Here is a 23,366-nt window from a genome sequence, read left to right as displayed (position 1 = left end):
AAAAAAAAACGCGAACCACATGGACTCACCTCCGCCAGTGGAGAGCGGCATACTCAGGAGGGGCGTCTAAACGCGTCCGCTCGCACCGCTTACTTTTTTCTTTTCGAAACACTTCAGTCGACGAAGTGGAACCATCCAAGAGAAACACCATTCACGCACTTCGGCACGACTTACACTCTACCACCGGGACGCATCACCGGTGCACTGAGGAACATCCCACGGGAAGAGGCGGCGCACACGCCCGGCGAGACGGATGCCTCGGATCCAACCTTGAAAAATCGCCCTCGGGCCGTCGAAGCACACGCGTCCACGTAAAAAATATAGAAAAACGGCGAGAGAGGAATCGAGAAAATGGATACACACAAACACAAAACAACACACGTGCACACACACGAACTACTCGGACGCTCTACCTCGTGCGAACGACGACTGTGAAACTGTGCGGGGGTGAGAGATAAGCGGTGAGGAAATGCAATGAGGATCACGGAAGAAACCCCAGCGACGGGCCGCTTAAATGGGAAACACCATTCCCAGCCGGGGCGCCGCGGTGTACTCCGAACCGGATCTCGAAACTTGTATACTCCTCTCCGCAGCAGAGCTCTCTCGCCCTTCACCGGCACGAGGGGGTTAAGGGAGGCCTCGTCCGACCAGTTCCAGCGACGCCAAGTCTCTCCGACGGACTGACCTCGCCGGTCCACTCAATCCAGCAAAGCAGTCGCTCTTCTTCCTCCTGCACTCCTCCCGCCAGTCCACCGCCCACCCCCCCTCCCGCCAAACACACCCGCTCCCCTGCTCTCTTTTCCCCTACAACGACCGCCCCTCCCACAACCACCCACCTCCACAGGCACACACATCCGCAGTTCTTTCCCCACCTCCGCTTAAATATCCCCGCTGTTACGCACCGAGAATCGGGAGGGGGACTCGACGGGGAGGTTGGCCGGGAGAGGAGTGTGGGTTGGTTGGATGATCGGGGAGTGCAGGGCGTGCGTTTGTGCTCGGTAGTCGAGTTAAGTCGAGCCAGTGCCTGACGACACGTTCACGCGTGCGAGCGGTGGAGTGCGTGGACGGAGAACACACGGGCACGGACGTGCAGGACGGCCACATGCAGCGACGTCATTTCCGCGCGGGTGAGGGGAGGCGAGAGGGGAACGGCTGCGGAAGAAGAGGGGAGGGAGTGGGTGGGTGGGCGTCTGGTGGGGGAAGGGAGTCGGTGGGGAGGGAGAAGTGTGAGGAATGTCTGACTGGGCGTTCGGCAGGACTGCGGTTTGGGCGAAGAGGGGCGGAGAGGGGGAGAGTTGGGGGGAGTGGGGGCACAGGGGGGGCGTGGCAGCGAAGCTACAAGTGAGTCATTCTTCTCTCTCTCTCCTGCTCCTTTATTCCTCTCCCTGTGCTTCTCCGGACAATACAGTCCGCTGAGCTGCCCAGCCGTGGCATCGCAAGGGCGTGAGTGTGGGCACAGTTGAGAATTGCTGTCGCGATCTCGAAAGAGTCACGTACGCCGTATTGATAGCGACTGATAACGTGCAGTGATACGCGCGGGGCTCCTTTCTACGGGGACACCTGCGACCACGAGCTTAGGCGACCCTCAGCAAATACACCCGACAGATAGGGGAAGAGAGATTGCGTTCTCGCCCGACAAGCCCACAAATATGAGCACCCTTGCAAATATGAGAATACTCGTACCAAGCAGAAAGTTTCCTTATGCGTTTGAACTGTTGAAATTTATCTCCGCAGCCATCTAAAGAGGAGCATTTTCTGCCGTCTCAAGTACAACCTCGGTTGAGCTAAAGCCGGCGAGTCACCTCACGGACTTCGTGGGCATGGATGCGTGGGACAAAACTTAAAAAAGCGCGGTCAGGAGGTGTTAGGAAGTCAGTGAATAAATTAGGTAATTCTAACTAAGCGTGAAGTAATCGATTAAGGAATGGGGTATGAAAACGGTTTGGTATGACGTTTTCATTACGTAATCTTGGTTTGATTGCACAAGAATAAAGAATACTATCAGCTATACTAATATAAGAAATACTATTAGCCCTAACTTTGTGATCAATATTGGTGAAAAGAACATGCGGATGAGACCTGAAGGGTCTCGGTTTTATAGACTCTTTGCAGGAAAGTGTGATGGAAAAGTAAGACAGGAGCTACTGTGCTTGAGTTTTGTCTCATTTGGAATACGCGACATGTCTTTAGGATCCGAGGGAGGAAAATTAATTTGAGGAATTGGAAAAGCTTCAGGAAAAAAATCGTTGGGGTTGTTTAAAAATTAACGCGAGAAGAGAGTAAGCGTGATGGGTTTGTTGTAAGAATTAGGTTTGATTCAGGAACAGGTAAGTTAGGAATTTTATAAAGGTACGAGGCACCCGAGTTTACTGGCGACACCAGGGGTATTATTATGGCATTAAATTGTATTGGTAAGATTGACCACTAGGATTTAACAAGAGAGATAAGACAATATCACCAGCAGATACAAGTACTTGTTCTTCCCTCGCACGATACGTAATCATAACAAAATTGAACCCAAGCGCCCAAATATATTAGCTCAAATTCCAAAACTTAATGGTTCAGTAATACCCAGCAAATACTAGACGATGTTCATGGCCTTGCATGTGCTCAAGTGTTCGACGCGGAAATTAATACCCCGCGATCCACTAAGGTGTGTGGGAGGGTTAAATCTGGTGTTTTTGTAATTAGCTAGCAAATATTTAAACGCATGTATGAAGTAATATTTCTGTATGTACGTATGGTTGACACCTTAACAAATCCCGTTTTTGGTAAAACATGGGCAATACGATGAACTCGAAATACCTCTGACACGTTTAAATTTAAACTAAACAATACGGAAAAAAACTTACCTTTCGAGCGAGTTGTATATCCGGTTGATTCATCATTTCCCTTAAAAATAACACGCAAATTTTTGCCCATAAATTCTTCCACTCGGTTTGTCCCATGCAGCTTTTTCCAAATTACATAATTCTATTCCTTATTAGTTCTATGCATCCATTATTTCCCTGTGTATTAGTATTTATTTCCTATCCCGCTTCATAAGTGACAGCCGGATTCTAGTGTGCCTCTTTCATGCACATAGCGTCCGTCACAATCAGTGAAGTTACTTGTAGTTATTATATCTATGAAGATAATGAATTAAAATCCTGTCAAAATAACTGCATTCATAGCCAATATTCTCATGTTTAGCTAAAGCGTTCAACATAGAGGTAAATCCAAGAAGACAACATGATGACAATATTAGTGTTTCCGACCCCTCAAGTAAAATATAAAGCAGCTTGCTAACATAGTAAGCCATCTGGGTAAGCTTCACCCTAACCAATCCCAAATATTTACATTCAAGCAGAATCCTATTTCGTGGGATTTGGACATATGCACAGGGCATTCGGTGGAGCCACGGGCTAGAGTAATTCCATCGGGAAATAGACTCTGACAAGATGACTATTCGAGATAACTAAATACATCACGTTTTGTAGAGAGATATTTGTGAGACTTCTAAGCCTGCGTGACACAGGCCGCACTCGAAATAGAAACTAGAATGAACACGGTGTTGTGAGGGGGCGGAGCATCGGAGAAAGGTTTAGCTTGGTCCTCGCTTTCCTTTATCACGGAACCATTTCCTGGTTTGCACGACGGGAGGAGCTCCTGAGAGCTTTCTTCCCCGTTCCGCAGGATTCGTGTGAAATATGCGTAACTTATTTCAGCGCCGGAGGAGTCATGCGTCACCGGATTTCCGTGGAATCAAACTTTTCCGCCGAAAAAAAACAAAAGGGAAAATAATGTCGCGGACGACAAGAAGAGCACAGATTGCCTTCGTGAGTTATGACGGGTCTCGATAAGGATGAAAAGCATGCCGTCTAAACACGCGAAAACAAAATTTGGGGGTGGATATTTGAGGCACGTCCGATGGAAAAAAAACCTTACTCCCGCTGTAGGAAAATAGCTAAAAGAAGAGAAAACAAACTTTAAAAACCATCTGCTTGAAGAATGAGCGCAACATTCAATGGGATTTTCACGAGAGAAATCATTCGCCCCAGAATAAAACCGAGATTCTCAATGGTTTTATCATGGTTTCTTTGAAGTGTTTATTTCCGAGCCGAAAAATTTACACAACCCTATTCTCAGATTTTATCGTAGGATAGGAGATACGCGTTACTGAGAAGCTTTTGCATCTTTTTTCTTCCCTTGTACTTGAAATTCTCTAAGACACGACTGGTCAAAAAATCAAGGTACCATGGAGGAGAGACAATAAATGCCATTAAATGAATATTAAAGCGTATTTATTGAAGTCGCTCGTGATGCCAATCAAATGAAACAATATAAAAACAAGACCTCTATTTAAAGCTCATGTTTCAGTTTCTAACCCCATTGCGGATCAACGATTTTTGTTACGCTAACGTATTTTCAGCGCTGCTGAGGTGCTAGAGAGATTAAAATGCATAGTTGGGATATTTTATAGGAAACAAATATTATTTTCAACCATATATTGATACATACCGTTTTATATAAAATATATAATAAATATCTCATCGTTAATGAATAATGTTAAAATAAAACGTGTAAATCCACATGAAAAATAAACTTAGATGCAAACCAGGCCCACGGCCTGATGATGCTGTACCGCGGTGAAACCTGCGTTGCATTTAAGTTTATTTTTCATGTGAATTAACAAAGTTTTACTTTGACGTTATTAATTATGGAAAAACTCCACAAAGTAGCGCCTGAAACGATTAATTATCTCATCATTAATGCATAATTATATTTTTTATTACCTTACTAGTATATGTATTCCATGTTGTTCATTTCGCCTGTCAATCTCCGGGTTTTCAGCTCGTTTGCAAGCTGAAGAGTTGGATAGAAAATAATATAAAAAATAGAAAATTAACATTATCGCCTCTTAAGTAGTGGTATATTACACTATCAGGTTTGGTCCTAGAAATAATCTCTAATCCCCAACCCTTATACGAATTTATGAGAGCGCTCTTATACAATTTTCTTTATTCTTTATTAAAACAAGAAGTCTTCGTAAGTAAACATATAAACTCTATGGATTTATTGAAAAGTAACTAATAATTTCCTTACTTATAATACTTGCAGGACCTGACGATGTTACATATGAGGCGAAACCGGCCGCAACACAACGAAGGTTGTTGAAATCTACTAAGTATTTTTCCTAATTGCTCGAGCCGTTAAAATGTTCAGAAATGCAGGTCCTCTAAAGTATTTCCCTTGGCTAATGAAGCGTGAATGCTATTTATCATTTCTGTAACACCTTCTGCTGGCGTGATTCAAGGCAAAAAGGCAACAACTGTCCCTCGACATTCTTTAAGAAGGGAGTCGTATGAATAAACACATAAAATCGAGAGTACATGTGTGTTGAAACGAATACATACGCACATGGGTATGCGCCATCATTTCTCTAAGTCTATAGACAGTCATCGGCGTGACGAGACTTGGTGACAAGTGCAAACGTTTCTCATACTGGCATTCAATGACTGGCTGGCATTTTGACCTCACAGAGAGAGGACTAGCAGCTCCAGTGCCTGCCAGCCACTAGGTGCCAACCGCACGGGTGGTATCACCTTTGGCCTATTCTCGTCACCTGGGGAATTTCAAAGGCGCTTTTGGAAATGAAAACACTAATATTACTGCAGAGTTATAAAACATAGCAGAGGCCTCCGGAATGTGAGTAAAATCTACAGGTATCGATAATATGCTTCTCACAAAAAGAAAACAATACTATATATGAATTCTTCCCACTTGATCTCAAAGTTTTCACTGAGATTCACTGAGTTCAGAAATTCATCACTGTGAATGTGCGATTGATTTTGGCTCCAGAGTCTTTGACCTTGAGACCACGATTCCTACCAACTTCGTCCGTGTCATCACTTTAAAAATTCGTCCCGCATGACCTTCCATTGAACCAGGCATCATATCTCAAACAAGTTCTTTCTCGTGACCTTTGGACTGACTTTATGATGAATACCTTTATGATCAGTCATAGGAACAGAAACAATAGTAATCTGTTATTCTACAGAAAAAGGCGCATTGCGATTAAACCAATGGAACTTAACAATGGTGGCAGGTATGAAATAACCCTACTGGGTGGGTATAATAGGCATGCATAAACGCTCATCGAATGGTAATTCTTCAGAATTGCATAACAGTCATTGGTAAGTAGTAAATACCAGAAGTAGACGGTCTATAGTTCAAATCATTGTACATCGATAATATAGGAACATTTTACGATGCATATGACCACTGTCATCCACTCTATTTGAGATTATTTAATGGAGGGTATGCTATAAAAATCTATTCGAAGAATGCATGTCGCCGTAATATTTACGTTAGAGGTAAACTTACGGTGAATAATTATAGATTATTTCTAAGATACAAATAAATGCGTATTATGGGAAAACAAAAGAATTTACCCAATAATAAAGCACCCCAATAATTACAATCGGAAAACCATTCTGCGATATGCGATCCTTCAGGAAATTTTACGTTTATCTATAATCCTATAATTAATTAAGACCGATGTCCTAATGCTCCCTGGAATACGCCCTCGTGGTGGGTCCCTGGGTATAAGGTAGATGTAGACATATGACAGAAAATTCCCCACTTTAATGTAAACTTAGGAAAGATAGGAAAAAGTACTTAGCAAAATGGTTCCAAAAACAACATACTCTGATCTTATGTAAAATCTTGTATACTAGTCGTCAAGCTGCAGAGAATAACACGCTACAACAAAATAAGAGATTAAATGATTATAATAATTTTTGATACTCATTAAGAGATGCGGGTAACTATAGAAGTAAGAACCTTGGTATTCCTAACGTGTTCCATCCGAGTTAGCTACTTTCATATCATTTTTTATTAACTGAAAACTTAACTGGCTTCACCTAAATAAAGTATAATTTAACCAGTGGGGTAACTAAACCAGTTCCATATCTATCATATCCATAAAAGATTCAGAAAATAGACCACGGAAATATTTTCCATATGCTATAAGTCACAGCAACAGAAATAAGATTTCAGCTACTTACCTTCCTGCTACACGTAAATTGTCTTAAAGCTACTGGATAAACTGTTATAAGTTACTCCTATTTTCTGTATTTCCTTTCTTTAAAGAATCCGGGGTCGTAAGAATTCTATTTTCAAAATAAATCAAAATATCTGGCGTCATCATTAAATGTAAAACTATTCTACATTTCATCACAAAATCTGAAAATACATTGGAAAGTTAATGCATAAAATGTTTAAAATACCTCTTCCGTTAAGTAAAGTACCACAGCAAATGGATTGCGCACGTTAGGAAAAGCGGGAGAAAGATGATGAATGCCGAACCAGCTTTACAACTGTCAACGCCATACCTTAACTCTCAATTAGGGAGCAATTAAGCCGCGATTTACCGACAATGGCAGCTACCAATTTTAATTACCAGTAAATCCGACAGTTAAGCGTTACCAAACGGAGAATATGAAGGCTATCATAGGCGATAAAGCTACACAAAATAGTGCCAATGCTTCAACAATCACCAACAATTAGTAACTTATTCGGATTGAGAATAATCTTACATGAATCTTCCACAAATCTACCTCGCAATGATCCCAAAATAGAGAACTGAATTCGGATGGAATTATGCCATTACGAGAAGCGTACCTCTCTGCTGGGTCACCACCCTAATTGTAAGTTAAAACAGAACGCGTGCAATTGATTCAAATAGCTTGGGGGTGCCATTTTGAGAGCTCAACGCTAATCTCAAAGCAGACATTTTCTCCGCTATTACGCTCCCTGAGCTTGCCTGACTTACCCTCCTAACCTGGGGGATAATTTGGGCAGGTGGCCAGGCCTTTAACTCTGGGCTCCTCCTCCACAAACATACGTAGGGGATGGGACGGCAGAGGGGAGGATTCTAATACTTAGTCCCGTCTTATGTTCTCACGGATTCCGCACAAGTACATAGACACAAATGCGTCAATTTAGGCTTTCGGGATGACGGAGTTACCGATGACGTCATCGTATTGCTTCCGACATCTCGCTTAACCTAATGGAATGTTCGTGAAGCAAATTAAGTATTGACATGAAATCACATGTTTCGAAGAAAACGGCCCAACGTGAGTGCCTTTAGACTTGGTACACCGGAAGGAGGAAGAGGATAGCTCCCAAAGGCCGAACGAGCTCCATGGCCACGGCCGACATTTTACCGAGTTCGCTCGAAGTTTGATTCACCTCAGATGACGCACGTCTCGAAGAGGATCGATCTGAACAGGAACTGTGTTTCAGGTCGGTCGATCACAGCTGCCGCATCTCCAGGCGATATCGCTACGTCGGTGGTCTAACAAGGAAAATCAGACATGGTCTAATGAGAAAAATTAAGACGAGAAGAGGATTGAATAGGGAACGCAATCCTCTGTTTGGCCAAGGCTTCCCTCGTTCGCTAAGGGACAAAAACACTTCAATTATTACCTTTTAAGTGAATCGGTGGAATTTGATGCTGAACATGTTTTTCAGTCCAACCCTTCAACCCATTACTCACGAACAAACTGACTCGCATAAACCTTTGCCGTGTGGTTTGCGAAAGCGATATCATAACGGCAAAACCACCTTTGAATTAATTTAACAATAAGCGCTCAAACTTCTCCAAGACGCTATAACTAGGGATTCTTGTCTTGGTATAATAAATGTAATAGCGTAAGAAAATTATTCAATAAGTAATTTACGATCGGTCGTTGTGGTAAGTTCATTCCAAGTAAGTTCATAAGGGTAAGTGTGTGGGTTTTCTTACAAACTTATGAGTTGCTATTTAGACGATTGAATTTCACACAATATTAACAGTAGGAAAATTCAAACATCGATACTTGTGAGTGACTAAGCTTGATGACGCAAAATATCAGACGCCGATTCTAAAGAGCTGATGGAATTTATATTTCAATAAAGTAGGTTGGTAATTTTGCAAGCGCATTTCCAATGAAATTTATGCATTCCACTTTTCCACCACTTTAAAGATTAGATCGAAGCTAAGACTCTTTCATTTCTTATTTTATTCTATATTTGATGTGTAAGAAAACAATTTTTTTTAAGTACAATGCTTACCAGACGACACGACCCGTGACAGGAAATATTCAGGCATAAATTATAATTAATCTGTTCGATCAACACGTACATCTCTGGACTCATTTCACGAAATAACAATCGCTTTGATTATATTTTACCTCAGCCAATACTGTGACTATTTCTAACCCAGACAAAAGCATTCATACGGCAAAAACGAATAGAATGTATCTTGACGTGAAATCCAAAATCGTGATGATCTGGGAGTCATTTTAAGACTAACATTGGGGCATAGAGAATGAGTATCTTTTTTAATCTGGCGACAGACAAATATTTCCGCTTTAAGTAGCACACCTGCATTACCTAAGTCGCTCCATCGAGCCATGCCGTTTCATAGGCCTCCTCGCGGCCTTCGTTTCTCCAATGAATATCACCACACGATAAGACCCATCGCGTGCGAACGATTTCCCCCCGCGGCGCTTCCGAGCGCGCTAACGATTCGCTAATATAACCCAGAGCTCGAGGAATAATGCCTAGCGCTGCCTCACCTCTGCTATAGTGCACGCAAATCGTCCCATTCGAATGGGAAAAATAGAACGGCTCAATTGCCTCCGCTAAGTTGTCCAAAACAAAAAAATAGAGGCGATAGGCGCTAAACAGCGAAGCAGACCGGGCGAGGTGTCAAGGCGCGAAGTTTTATTCGCAGTCCGAGGTCGCTTTGCTCATCGGACGGCAAATGGCGCAACAGACAACATCCTCCAGCTCACCACCCGGCACTCCGACCAATCAATCCATTCTTCTCACTACCTTTTCCTACCTTTCCACCCCGCACGCCGATTACTGAGTATTGTCAAATCCAGTAGGTCGACATTTTATTCTAAAAGTAACCATGGGGCGTTTTACGGTTTATGGATCATTAAAGATTGACCTTTGCCAAATTACGCTTATATGTGGGTCGCGGTAGTTCAGTGGGTAGACTGCTGATCGAAGGGGCTCGGGTTCGATTCCCGGGCACTCTGGGCACCTACAGCTCCTCCTATGTGATTTTTTGGGTACCAGTTCTTCCTGGGAAACCATAAACAGCACAGGACAAGGAACTGGTCTCCTTACCCTGATGTGTGAATTTCATACGCCGTCGGGCTTAGTACTGGGGTGAACTCTACCATCACCAATCAAATCGACCTTCGGGTTGATTACTGTGTTTATGGTTTTATATATATTATGTATGTACTATTTGTAAATAAAATTTAAATATCTCTAGATCGACGGAGGATAGAAGTCCGAGAAGATATAGAAGCCAGGTGTGGTACCACAAAAGAACAATGAAGGTAAATCAAACGGAACTAACGTCTAATTGAGAAGTCCTTCGCAAAGTAGCAGGTAGGAGAAGCCCCAACGAAGCACTGACCAGAAAGAGGAGAAGCTTATTGAACACATTCAAGGCATAAACACCTCTCTGAATACTTGAGTACTCGTCTCTCTCGTATTAAGAATGAATGTGTCATTCGCACTAAATTGGAAGGAAAGAATATGGGAAGGAGACTCATGATGAAATGTGGGGATCAGGGTATGACGGGAATTGGAAGTACGGCGAAGGAAACAACACTGAAATGATTGCGAGAGGAAATAAATCAACATCAAATGTCTGTTTATGAAACTCATTATTTTAAGGCGACTACAGAGAAGATGCTTACGCAATTTTTTTCCACTGCAGCCCGTTCGCAAAAATTTCAATGCATTTTGTAATGATGCGCGCTGATTTAAAGCCCCGGAGTAAAAAGCAGATATTTATTAAACAGAAATATTTCAATGATATCATTTTATGTTTTTAGATCCTTGCGTTACACAATTTTCCCCGTACTACTCCGTTTAAATAATTGGGGTAATTTTCTTACGAAAAGGCGGCTTTCCATTTCCCGCTGACCCATACAATTCCTCTTGGACTGGCCCAAGAAACCTATGGATTCGGAGAAATACGCAAGTTATAATGCACGGTTGGCATTTAACGGCTTAAAAATTCAACTCGCTTTTCTGCAGCTATTGCAGTTTTGCACCTATGTTCCCCAACGAATTGAAACAATCGAAATGTGCTCCCAAGGTTGAATAATAGTGACGCGAATAAAAATGCAATAATGCAAGTACAAAGCACAATAGTATCACGTGGGAATATTTGAACCCACTAAAAAAAGGTATCGAATTGGTATCGAAAGGTATTGAATTAATGAAGAATAAGGTAATTGACGTACGTGTAATAAATAATAATTTATATTATTTTATATTTATAAATAATAATTTAATTCCGAAATAATTATTTTGCGATATCTGGAAAGTTTTTATGAGCCAGGGTTCCTCGACTTTGGACTGATCAGGCATATGGCCTGATCAGTCCAAAGTCGAGGAAACCTGGCTCATTAAAAATTTCCAGATCACTAATACCCCTCCAATGATCGTTGGCTAAGTCTCCTGACCTTGTCATGCAAAAAATGGAAATTTATCGGGATTTAGATCGGAAATTATCTTAGTGATACAGAAAAATCCTGCCGTTAAGTAGAGAACGCAGATCTTCTAAGCAGCGGGGGATCGAGGTGGTGCGGTGGCTAACATACTGGCTTCCAACCCATAGAATCCGGGTTCGAATCCCTGAGGCAGATATTTTTCAGTGGTATCCCGATCCTACTTGAGGTGCTTTTCGGAGGGCACTTGAAGTGAGTACGTCGACTGTCGGATGGGACGTTAAGCTGCGGACCCCTTGGAGCCTTTCTTAAAGAGTAGGCTAATGCAGATGGCAGGTTTCCCCCCACCCTTCATCCTTTCCAATCCATCCCTAATGGTGCAAATGACCTCAGCTAAAACGTCTACTACTCTTCTTAGCAGCTCTGCCACGTTGCTTGTGCAATGGTCCATGAAAGCCGTTTATACACGGTATACATCTACGTAAACTAAGTCAAAACTTTCAGGCCATACTTTTTGGAAGGACTTTTTAGATTTGATGCCATGGTATTTTTCAACGGGAATTATTTCAAACACAAATCGAGGTTTCAAAATCAAGAATTCCCACACAAGCCGTTCCATTTCACGTGTACAACCTGTATGCTAGAATAAGCCAAGTTGTTTCACACCCCCGGAAAGCGGAAGGAAGTAGGCAAGCCCCTCTATAATTACACAAATCGAAATGGGGTGGGGGAGTAGGGCAACCGTTTGTGATGTTTGAATGGGCGAATATGATTCTCTCCTTTCTCGACACCATTTTAATCTTTATCAGGGGCATTATTTTATTCTCCATCAACGACCCTATCTTGCTCCTGCGTATCCCTCCGTCAATCCTAGTTAATTCCCGAAAACGCTTCCTCATGACCCTCTACCCAGTTTTTAGTACATGTATTAGAAATCAGAGAATAAAATTATCAGTTAGATTATATTATGGCTGGGCACAGATTTAGGGACAGTGTTATCAATTCGCACAGGTTTTCGGGAGCGGATGTGGACTCTGATCACAATTAAGTAGTCGTGACGTGTATCTTCCGATTCAAAAAGATAGGGCAGGGGAGGCGGGTTAGGAGGTGTAATGTAGAAGTACTTATTTACTGGATTTACAAGGAATGAGTATCAGCAGGCTGTAGAGAAAATCATGAGCGAGGGAAAGGAGCTGAGTACTATCGAGGCAAATGGGAATGTATCATAAAAGGGATATCGAAAGCCGCGAAATATTCTATAGAGTTAATAGGAAAAGGATAAGGAAACCGCAATCCGGAAAGAATAATCACGGATGCGATGATTATAAAGATAGATGAGAGAAGGAAATGGAAGAATGCAAAGCCATTAGATAAAAATATATCAAAATGGTGAAAGTAGCAAGGACATGAGGAGAAAAGTTGCAACAAGCAGTGAAGCATTCACAAGGATGGAATTAATAGCAGGGAGATTACATAAGGACGTTAAGAAAAGTCTTGTTAAAACTATGATTTGGAGCGTGTTTATGTGCGGCGCAGAAAAATGGTCATTGAAGCAGGATGATAGGCGTTGATTAAAGGTTGTAAATATATTGTGGTAGAGAAGGATGGAGAAGTTTAAGTGGACAGTAAGGAAAACAAACGAGGAGGTTCTGGGTTTGGTGGGAGAGGAAAGAGGATTGTTAGGAGAAATCATTAGGAGGCTGGAAAAATGGATGAAAAGCATATTGATCGGCAGTAGAATGTTTAAGACAGTGATAGAAGGGTGAATGCTCGGAAAATAAGGAAGGGGCAGACATAGGATAGGGATGCTGTACGAAATGAAAGGAGGAAAGTGTGTAAATGGAGATTAAGGGAGGCTTGTTGTTAGAGTAGCATGTTTGGTTGTTAGGAGAGACAAGAGAAATATGTATTGGTTATGTATGTCGATAATCTGCCGGTAAATTACCTAAACAGAATAAGAATTCCCTCTCCCGTTTACATTATATCCACCCCTTCCCTTATTTAAATCCCCAAGAAACCCGCATCTCCAACCTTTGTTGTACGATAGTTATTTACAGTGAATAGAACACCTTGATAATTACGTATTTAACGTCGAAAACACACGGTGGTTCATTAACAATTTGAGAGAGCGTTGAGGCCGACATTTTGTGGAATTTGTACATTCCATTGTACTCCTGGAAATTCTTCAATGACAGAATGAAAATAACTGTCAAGTAGTTTCGCTGCACTGCAGCAGTCCAGATGATGCTACGGCATAAAGAAACTAGTTGACAAAAAAATTATATCCTGTGGAAACGCAAAGTTATTTTTATTCTTCCTTGTGCATTACGGTCATTAACACAATTCTGCTCTCGATTATACAGTGGGTGCCTTAGAGACCAACCAGTAATTTCAATGCCTTCTTTGTCTCTATCACAGCGCCACACCCTCGATACTTGAGCTATTTTTCAAGGGCACTTTTATGCCGACTCAACATTTTGAATATAAAAAAGCTGTTATTATAGCAATGAAAGGAAATGCTATTAAAGCTCTTTTCCAAGTTACTGCCTACTGTGAACGTCGAAAACCCCCCCTCTCTCTTGCTCCACATCGATAAGAAACATACGATTCTTTTTCTTGGAATCCGATATGGTGGGAGTGCATCTTACGACAGGAAATGTTACAAAAAACAATATGTGTGTGAAGATGTATTTATTTCGCGCATCATTATGTGCAGTATACATGTCCAATGCAGCACAAGGACAGAACGGAATCGTAAAATTCAATCGAATTTGACCTCATTTCATAGAAAATTCATATTCGATAATATATTATCACTATTATTGGTATTCTACCATTTAAGGTGGGTTTTGAATAGAAAGAGAAATAAGACACTGCAATAAGTCCGTCTTCAATTCCGCATACTTCTTTTCTCCCTTCATTCCATAAAACATCCCTATCTTATTCCTTCTCCATTCTTGTTAGCCCAACGCTCTCCCCTCTATCACAATCTTCAACTTCCCATTGCCAATCAGTATGCTTTACCCCCAATTATCCTGTCCCCTCATGATGTCTCCCAACAATCTCCCTTCCTACCCCACCATACCTAGCACTTCCTCATTTGATTTCTTCTCGGTCCATTTCATCTTCTCCACACTTCTCCACACCCACATTTCAAAAGTCTCCAATCAACGTCTATCTTCTTACTTCAGTGACCATGTTACCGCGACGTCCAAAACTACGCTCCATATTAAAGTTTTGGTGAGCCGTTTCTTACTCAATATCCCTGTCATCAATTTCCTCCTGGAAAAAGCATCTTTGCCTTACGCAATCCCTCTCCTTATGTCCCTAGTACATGGGCCATTATGGCCCAGAACCTTTCCAAGTTATGTAAACTTTTTCAATACATAAACAATTAATTTAACCATGATTAATTCTTAAGGTGTAATATATACCGCTCACTTTCCCTATCCCCATGATCAGAATAGTAATGAACTCACACCGAAGACACTAACTCTCAGCGAATTCGTACTTGGGAACTTAGAAATTTTATGCTAATCACCAGCTGAAAAAGCCAGGATAATTATATCAAGCTTAATTAAATCGAAATGATTTAAGAAAACACTTTTTGCAGAGCTAAGGTGACTGTGAACCCTAACCGTTTACTTCATGATCGTTTGCGGTATTACGATTAGTTTAACTATAATGATAAGTCTTTGCTTCTACTTATGATACGAGGGATTAAAGCGTAAGCCTTAGAACTATAATAGAGTGATACTATAGTTTTCTTTTGCAACAGTAAAATTTTTTATTTTGTTCTGGAATCCATTTTTAAATGTTTAATTTCCTTTCTAGCAAAGTGATATGGAATGCCTGGAGAAGTATTTAAATAGATACCATAGTGCATATAGCTTGCTCGGAATGGTTTTACGCCAATTTGAATTATTAAAGATTTTTGTTAATAAATAACGTTTACGCAACACATAATTTAGATGTTAGATACGTTGTCGACACCAATCTTATCATAAAACGACAGGTAACGTCAGTACCTTCCTAGCAATCAACGGGCTCACTTGCTATCATTACCTTTAACGAATTACGCTTGATACTTTATTTTGCTTTACCATCCACATAACATTTTGCAACCGAAAAATGCGACATACTGCATTCTGAGGCCAAAATAAATGTTAGGCCTGCGCCACGAGAAGGATATTACAATGAAGGATGGATTCAATGAAATGAAACGGGCCCAACCATCCAACTGTTTTAAAGTTTCGTTGGTGAAATACGAGGGTGGTCTGAAAAGATTCCGACCTAGAAAATTTCCGAAAAAATGTCTTGTATCTTCGTCAGGTCGGAAACTTAGCAGACCACCAATGTACTAAAACTTGAATACGAGAAGTGAAACTCACTATCGATAACAACGTCAGTTTGAAAACATATTTATCCAAGGATTCCTTAATTCTAAGTAATGGAAGAACATGCAATTTGATATTTTAATAGGGGTAATAGTCATTAGAATTATTCAATCAGGCTGTAACACACGCTAAATTACATAAGCCCATGCCCAAATATGCATTAGGTGCGTACGTATCTAATCGAACTAAGTTCTCAAAGCGATATGGCATTTGCATCGCAACCGTCGCGTCGCCTAAGTTTACTGGAATGGAAGCGGAAAACCGACGTAAGACGACCACGGATGAGGAAATGGAGGGAGATGGTCAAACTTACGCAATTAGCAGGGAGGAGGGATCTGCTGAAGGCCAGGGGGAGTTATTTCGCCGGAGGAGAGAGAAACGGGAGGTGGGGGCGGGCGAGGGTGGGGTGCGGTAATAGTGCAGCGTTGACTGCCGCGGAAATGGGGGGCGGGGGAGGGGTGAAGAAATGTATGGGGAGGACAAACTGCCTGACAGACGGACTGCTTCTCCCTCAATTACGAAGGAAGCACAAAAGACAGACCTTCCATTCTCTCTCTCTTGCAGAAGCCTCCCGTTCATCTTGGTCAACGCCTTAACCAAAGCGGAGAGAAATAAGTGGGGAAGGGAGAGAAGCATGATGACTGTGGGGGAATAAAGATGGAGATGGGGACGAGTCTTGAATAAGGTCGGGGCAAGGGCGGGCGGGCGACTCGACGGTCTGTGGGGTGGGGCGACCAACGGCGGGGGGATGGCCAGAGAGGAAGGGGGAGGATGGGAAGGAAGGAAAGCGAAGACCCCACGCATGATTTTGACCCCAATTGTCGCAATGCTTCCCTGGTCATCCCGCGCTGTTCCCTCCGACCCCATTAATTCAACCCTTCTCAATCCTCCATCCCCTACTCATTCCGACTGCGCGTGATGAGCACCTCCGCGCTCAGGCGCCCCGAACCTCAGCCCCCGCGATCCCCTCCTCCCGTGGACGCATATCTAATGTGGCTATCTCAGCTCTTCCCCAGCGTCATTACAGTAGGAGTCATGATACTACGCCTACGTCCATTGGGAGGACAAACCGCAGAAATGAGAGCCACAGTCCAAACAGGGGAATAAAATGCCGTGGGAAATTGGGAATTGGTCGTCAATTTAAACCCGAATTCTCGCCGAGACGCTCATCGGGTCTCGTATGGTTATGTAACCTGGAAATAAACGAGGATCATCGAATGTATCGGCACTTTTAAATTTGACTCCCGAACAGCGGGGAGGTAGTCTAGTAGACGTTCGTCCCCTGGACGGTTGGTCCTTAGTTCAAACCAGGGTGCAGAATCTGGTAAAGCCAATCTGATGGATTAAAGATGTGACTTTTTACCACGAGGATAAAGGATCAGAATAATGCTGTCTGACCGGGCTGAGAGGGAAAGGTGTTTTGGGTCAAGGGTAGTCTGGTTCATAATCACCACCTGCCACACACCCAAGCGGGTACTTGCAGGGTACTAACAAAACTAAACTAAATTATAAAATGCGTCATAATAGGTCAACTACAACTTTGGTAGTTACTGCAAGGGACCGGGAATGGAATTATTCCTAATGCTGCAAAAGTGCATTCATTATTCATATTCCTAATGCATTTATGCGTAGTTGATCTATCTACTAAGGGGTCAAAATCCATGGAACACTACTCTCGTTTATGGAACTGATCCTCAGATTTATTACTTAGGTGTCGCTTTTCACAAATATGATAGGCACGCCTCCTTGTGGGACGATTTATGACTGATTGCCTATAAAATTTTCTCGAAAACTTTGCAAAAACAACTGGGGATCCGGGTTCAAATCCCGGACAATTCGAATAATATTTACATTTCAAAAATGTGGTATTTTTATGTATATTAACAGTTACGATCTTTTTAAAATAGTTACTTGAAAAAGATAGCACAGTCTTTGACTCCGCCGCATAATCCTCGACGATATCAACTCCATAGAATCATCACTCGAAACGATCCAAGGAGACAACGATCAAAAAGGACACTTATGAACAAATGTACCATGTTTCATTGAAGTATTAATTTCAATTAAGTTGAGAACACTTCAAAATATCAGGGAACTACTTCTAATTTTAAGGTACTGTGGATATACTTTAGAGGTCTTAATTTGGGGCAGGTGGAAGAGTTCAAATATTATAGCAGTATTTTAATGGACGTAGTGGTAGAGGGATCAGAAAAAGACTTTCGATGTAAAAAAAAGGTTTCAACATGAGGAAGGTAATAATGACAACATTTCAATATATTTTGTGTCTACGTTAAAATAATATTTCGTGAAGGACATTCCTACTGTTTTCGCTACACTCGTTCAAAATTTCATTATCTCCAATGGCCAACGGCCACGAACCGTACTCGACGTCGATGTCCTATTTTCTTTTTCCAACATGAGCTGAAATCATTAAAATAAATTCTATATCAGCACTCCTTGAAAAATAGCACGATATTAGCAAATATGCAGTGTTTTTGGAGAAATCCATTTTTGGCGAAGATATTAATCTCATAAAATATTTCCCAATTTAATAATAAAATGGTGATTGAGAAGCAACCAATTTCCAGATAAAACAAATTTCCTAAATGCTAGAGGGTAGCAATTCCAGTTGTAGGTGAAATGTCTTGGATTGCATATAAAAGCATCGAAATAAAATATATAACGAAACATGCAGATATGAAATAAGTCGGAAAGAAATAAAGTCTTACCTGATTGACTTATTTAAGGAACAAAAATCATTTTTGCCCAGAAAAGGATTCGAGCACATTACGAGCAAGGCTATCAATAGCCTCGACGAGTGCATATAAATAAAATTTCATCGATGAACCTGGGTCAAAAAACGTTCTTTCACCACATATGCCAGTTAGATGGATAAGTAAACACAAAATAATAAAAATTATGAAAGCGGAATGACTCATGATCTCTGAAATATTTTTAGGCGTGGGGAAATAGGCGAAGAGTTAAATTATAATATCTGGGAGGGATAGACTACTGATGGCAAGCAGGGAACGGGAGGGGAATGCCTCTGTTTTGGTACAAGGAAGCGGAGGATTGATGGGGGCAGTTTCCACTTCCCAGATGGGGCGGCCCCAATGGATTTCCTATCTCCTCCCTCTACCCACTCACCCCACATGGGAAAAATAGCCCGTAATCACCATCCCCTCCCGTGGGAAATTTTCTGATTCCCCAGGGGCATGTGTCATCGAAGTTACACGCTGGACGCGGCGTCACCGGGCATGACGTCCGAAATTCCCTTACTAAAACATACGCATCGAAACAAAAGCTATAACGGAACATGCAGATATGAAATATGTCGGAAAATACCAGACATGGTCGCGTGCTCTGGTAATATCCGCGGACCATGATGTTTTTAGGACATTCACGGAATACCAGTGGCCTGCTTCCCTTGCACCAAACACTGCAGGAAACACGTTGACCTTGGTAATATACATTTTCGCCATACCCAACGAGTCAACATGAGGGCGTGTGCCAGGGGGTTTAGAACGCCAGCTTCTAATCATGTAACTGTGGATAAGCATGAAGTTTTGGTTATGGGAATGGCAGAGTGTAAAAATATTTTTTAAACTAAAAATTGTTGGGGGGTTTAGCCTTGGTTTCAATGTGAACACGATGAATGCGAATTTAATCAAAAGGGGAAATTTTTTTTGAATTGGCAGAATTGTTTTCTCTTGCTGATCTCTCGCCTTTAGATAGTGATATGGTGTTCCAGTATTTATGTGGGCGTTACATGAAAGTATATCTGAACTCTACTAGAACTTTTTCTATTAAATTAGTTTCTTTACGAGTCCTAGTCTCTCTTTTAAAACTGTGCCACTTATTTCCTTTGCATAACAATATTCTACAAATGTTTTGATAATTTTTAACCACTCCTGCCAAGATTACGAAATACTTTAAACACATTCTAAATGTTATCTACCATCACAACGCGAAATAACGCCAATCATTTATTTTTCATTAAAATTTCATATAAATGACTAAATTATGTCACGGACCTTCAGGGAATTGCTTTTATTTTCCCTGTGAAAACGAGAAAACTCGGATGAAAGAGAGACTTCCTAAGTTCTTAGAATATTCCGAAGTGTTTTAATCTAAATCAGTCCATTTGTTCCTTAATTTTTGTGCTTTACTCATAACATACTTCAGAATTAGATCAATATCCACTCGCTAATATTCAAATCTAATTCCCATTCTTCACACGTCCGAAATGTTTTTAATTCGGGTAAGGTAGCCGATAATTCACTGAGCTATTTACTTCTTAACTGCATGTTGGAAGGGTGCCACCATGAAATAAAATAAGTTTGCTACCTGCGTTCGAAATTACGCCGTGAACGGCACGAGAGCAATAGAGAGTGAGCAAGAAGAACTAGAAGTTATATCGTCGATAAAAATATTTTACCTTTTCAAAATTAGCTCAGATTTTTATTTTTGTTTTTATAATCTCTAGCTGGAAGGGGAGCCTCTGCGATCCGGATAAGCTTTCTCCTGTCATCAGATTTCCCATGGGTCGTACAACCAGCATTTGTAAAACCACCCTTGTTCGAGGAGCGGCTGGAACCCGTCACCAACGAGTTAGGAGGATATGTTACTCGCCAGATCCAGCCGGCCCACAAGATTAAGTCAGAGTTCTGATGTCAAAGACCGGCAGCGAATAATCCACGGTGATGTCATCATTTAGATTTATCATCCATTTTTCTTCAATATTATAGCATAGTAGGAAAACCTGCACCACCATTGCAAGTAGATCTCATATTTTACATGATAAGTCTGAATTGAAGAAATCTAAAATACTTAATCTTGTAAGCGAAACCCGTAATTAGACTAAATTTAGTTGCTGGGTAAATATATTGTACGAGCACTCATCGGTACCGTATTCAGACACACTCATGTGAAGACGATGCAACAAGTATAATAAATTTTTCATTTATTTTTGAAATACACCTTTATTAAAGTAAACATAATTATGTACACCTCTATATACCACGTGAAAGCATGTACAGTCGATATATTTTAACGAATATTTATCATGTACTTTTGTCATTAACACTTATTTAAATGAAAGAAAAAATCGTAATATTCATATACAGGGTGCTGCAACATAACATCCTTTTTTTGAAGGGGTTTTGCTTAACAAAAAAGGAAGTTATGCATGACGCACCCTCTATTATAGCTAAGAATGTTAAAAAGGAATGAATTCTTGAAAATCTAACCAAAAATGATTCATAACAGTCTGAGAGAAAAGAATTTTTACTCAGGTTTTGCTAGATTACATTTAGTATACGATGCAAGTATCTGTGATCCAAGGCAGAAAAACTTAGTCACAGATTTATATTAGGTCCAGAGTAAATTCGCCCGGTTTGCTAAAAATTGCAACTAGATGTAAATGACATGGGTATCCCGGAAGATTTAGGTTGAGAGCTCTTTGATTCACGATGAGAAAACGCAAGACTTTCAGAAAGGCACAGGGCAGCAGAGTTTTCTTGTAACAAACGAGGGAATTGTTTCGATACCAAATTAGCTATGTACAATCCACCACCAGAATAGAATCCGAGAGAGACAGAAAACGCCACAGACAGATTCAAGTACTCGTTCTTCCTTCGCACGATACGCAGTTATAACATAATCCAAGAGCAAATTGAGTAGCTTCAGGCGAGATGTGGTGGAAGTCGAGCATAATGAATAACTGATTGAAGCACTTTTTCATTTGATAAAATTTTTATTTTACGACCGGGTTTCGACGTACTACATCATCATCAGTCGCCTGATGATGATGGAATACATCGAAACCCGGTCGTAAAATAAAAATTTTATCAAGTGGAAAAGGGCTTCAATCAGTTATTCATCATAATCCAAGAGCTCGAAAAAATTAAACATATGTAAATATTTCAATTTGATGGATTGTTTAAGCACAAAAATTATTGCACGATGCATACAGTCATTTATCGTATGTGCACGAAAATATTATATGAGCTAACATGCACTCAAGGGTATGCATTAGCTAATACGCGTATGTATGCATTTGTGGCGGGTGTCCTTACACCCACAGCCACGAGCCTTTACGGTGGTTTGCGAGGTATTGTGTAGATGTAGATTCTGCTCCTGAAGACGACGCAACGCAAAGAAACCCGAGTCGTATTAGTAAATCTTTAAGTAGATTCGACTTCATCTTTTTCCGCTATCTCCGCGATGGATAAATTCCACAAATATAAAGCCTGAAACGGTTTCCTTCGCTAAAAATACAAATTTTTTATACTTAAACTTCCGAATCATTTTATTGGAAATTCTTAAAATTATATCACCGCGATATGAATGGCTCATTTAAAGAGAATGTTGCCTTCTTCCCCCATCAGCACCATCCACTAGGCCTAGGATTTTTAATCTACCCATTCGCCATAAGCGACAATTGACAAATCTTCCTTCGTGAGCTAAAAATTGTCATTCTTGAAGTTTAGAAGGTGTAATTTTCATTAAAAATTAACGAAAGTTTGAAACTAATCCTCATACGAAGTATTTAAATAAATGCGAACTACGCGAGTAATGGGATTCGAGGCATTTAGGCTAGAAATACGCTACATCTTGAAGTTGTACATTCCGGGAAATTCATACGAAAGTGAAGCTACGTGCAAGTACATACAAGATTAAGCTTATTACACCCAAATTCGCCGCAATCCTGACCACTAAAGGGAGAGGCGTATTTTGAAGACGAGAACATGATTAACAATGACTCTTCGGTATGTTGAAATTGCTCGTTGCCACATGTTGATTATATATTCCGTTACACTCCTCTTGCATGGAAAAAAAACACCGTCTGCCTTTCCAGGCCTCGAGAGCTTTAATCCACTCCCTCATTGACCGAGAGAACAGAAAATAACGCTGGATGGAGCATGATAGAAAGTCGCACCAATTAGCCGAAATGGTCGTGTGGCGGGAGACACGAGAACTTTGCTGCGAGGGAGCTCTGGTGTGAAATTTGAGAAGCGACGAGATGTGGAACGGAGTGGGGGGGGAGGGTGCGGCGTTAGGGTGCAGCTGAGAACGGTAAAGAACAAAAGGGGGGAGGGTACTTCCCGACCAAACCTTCCTACTCCACTTTACTGCGCCCGCATCACTTCTGCGCGTGCGCCGGGCATAATCTGCTCCACATTCATTGTTGATTATAAATTTCTCACTCCGATAGATCGTTAAGAAAATGCCCGGCCCTAAATTGGGGATACCACGACAGGAGACGAAACATGTATTTAAAAAAGAAGGTGAACGCTTCGCGACTCCAACGCACTCGTTTTATACAAATATAAGAATGGTTATTAAATATTTAATGGTACTTAAGGCCCATCGGTTATTAAAAATGGTTCAAGACGCTGAATTAACAAGTTTCTCAATTTTTGTACCAAAATGAAGAGTGAAACTGTTCCTACGCAAT

General features: G+C 41.2%; 1 protein-coding gene across 2 annotated transcripts in view; it reads right to left on the bottom strand.

Annotated features, from left to right (window-relative positions):
• LOC139697582 (uncharacterized) overlaps positions 1-23,366 on the bottom strand; it is a 525,492-nt gene that overhangs the window by 168,638 nt on the left and 333,488 nt on the right. The window contains exon 1 of one of the 2 annotated variants that reach the window (XM_071596348.1): positions 30-645. The exons of the other annotated variant lie outside the window; for it this stretch is intronic. The gene's annotated coding sequence lies outside the window, so the exon portion shown is untranslated. Of the gene's footprint in view, positions 1-29; positions 646-23,366 lie in introns of those variants that run through there. 2 annotated transcript variants of the gene reach the window in all.

This window comes from Hetaerina americana, unplaced genomic scaffold (genome assembly GCF_022747635.1).
Source record: "Hetaerina americana unplaced genomic scaffold, ioHetAmer1.1.p SCAF_8, whole genome shotgun sequence".
Taxonomy (NCBI): Eukaryota; Metazoa; Arthropoda; class Insecta; order Odonata; family Calopterygidae; genus Hetaerina; species Hetaerina americana.
Note: the sequence above shows the minus strand (reverse complement) of the source record. Positions and strands in the feature narration are given on the sequence as shown.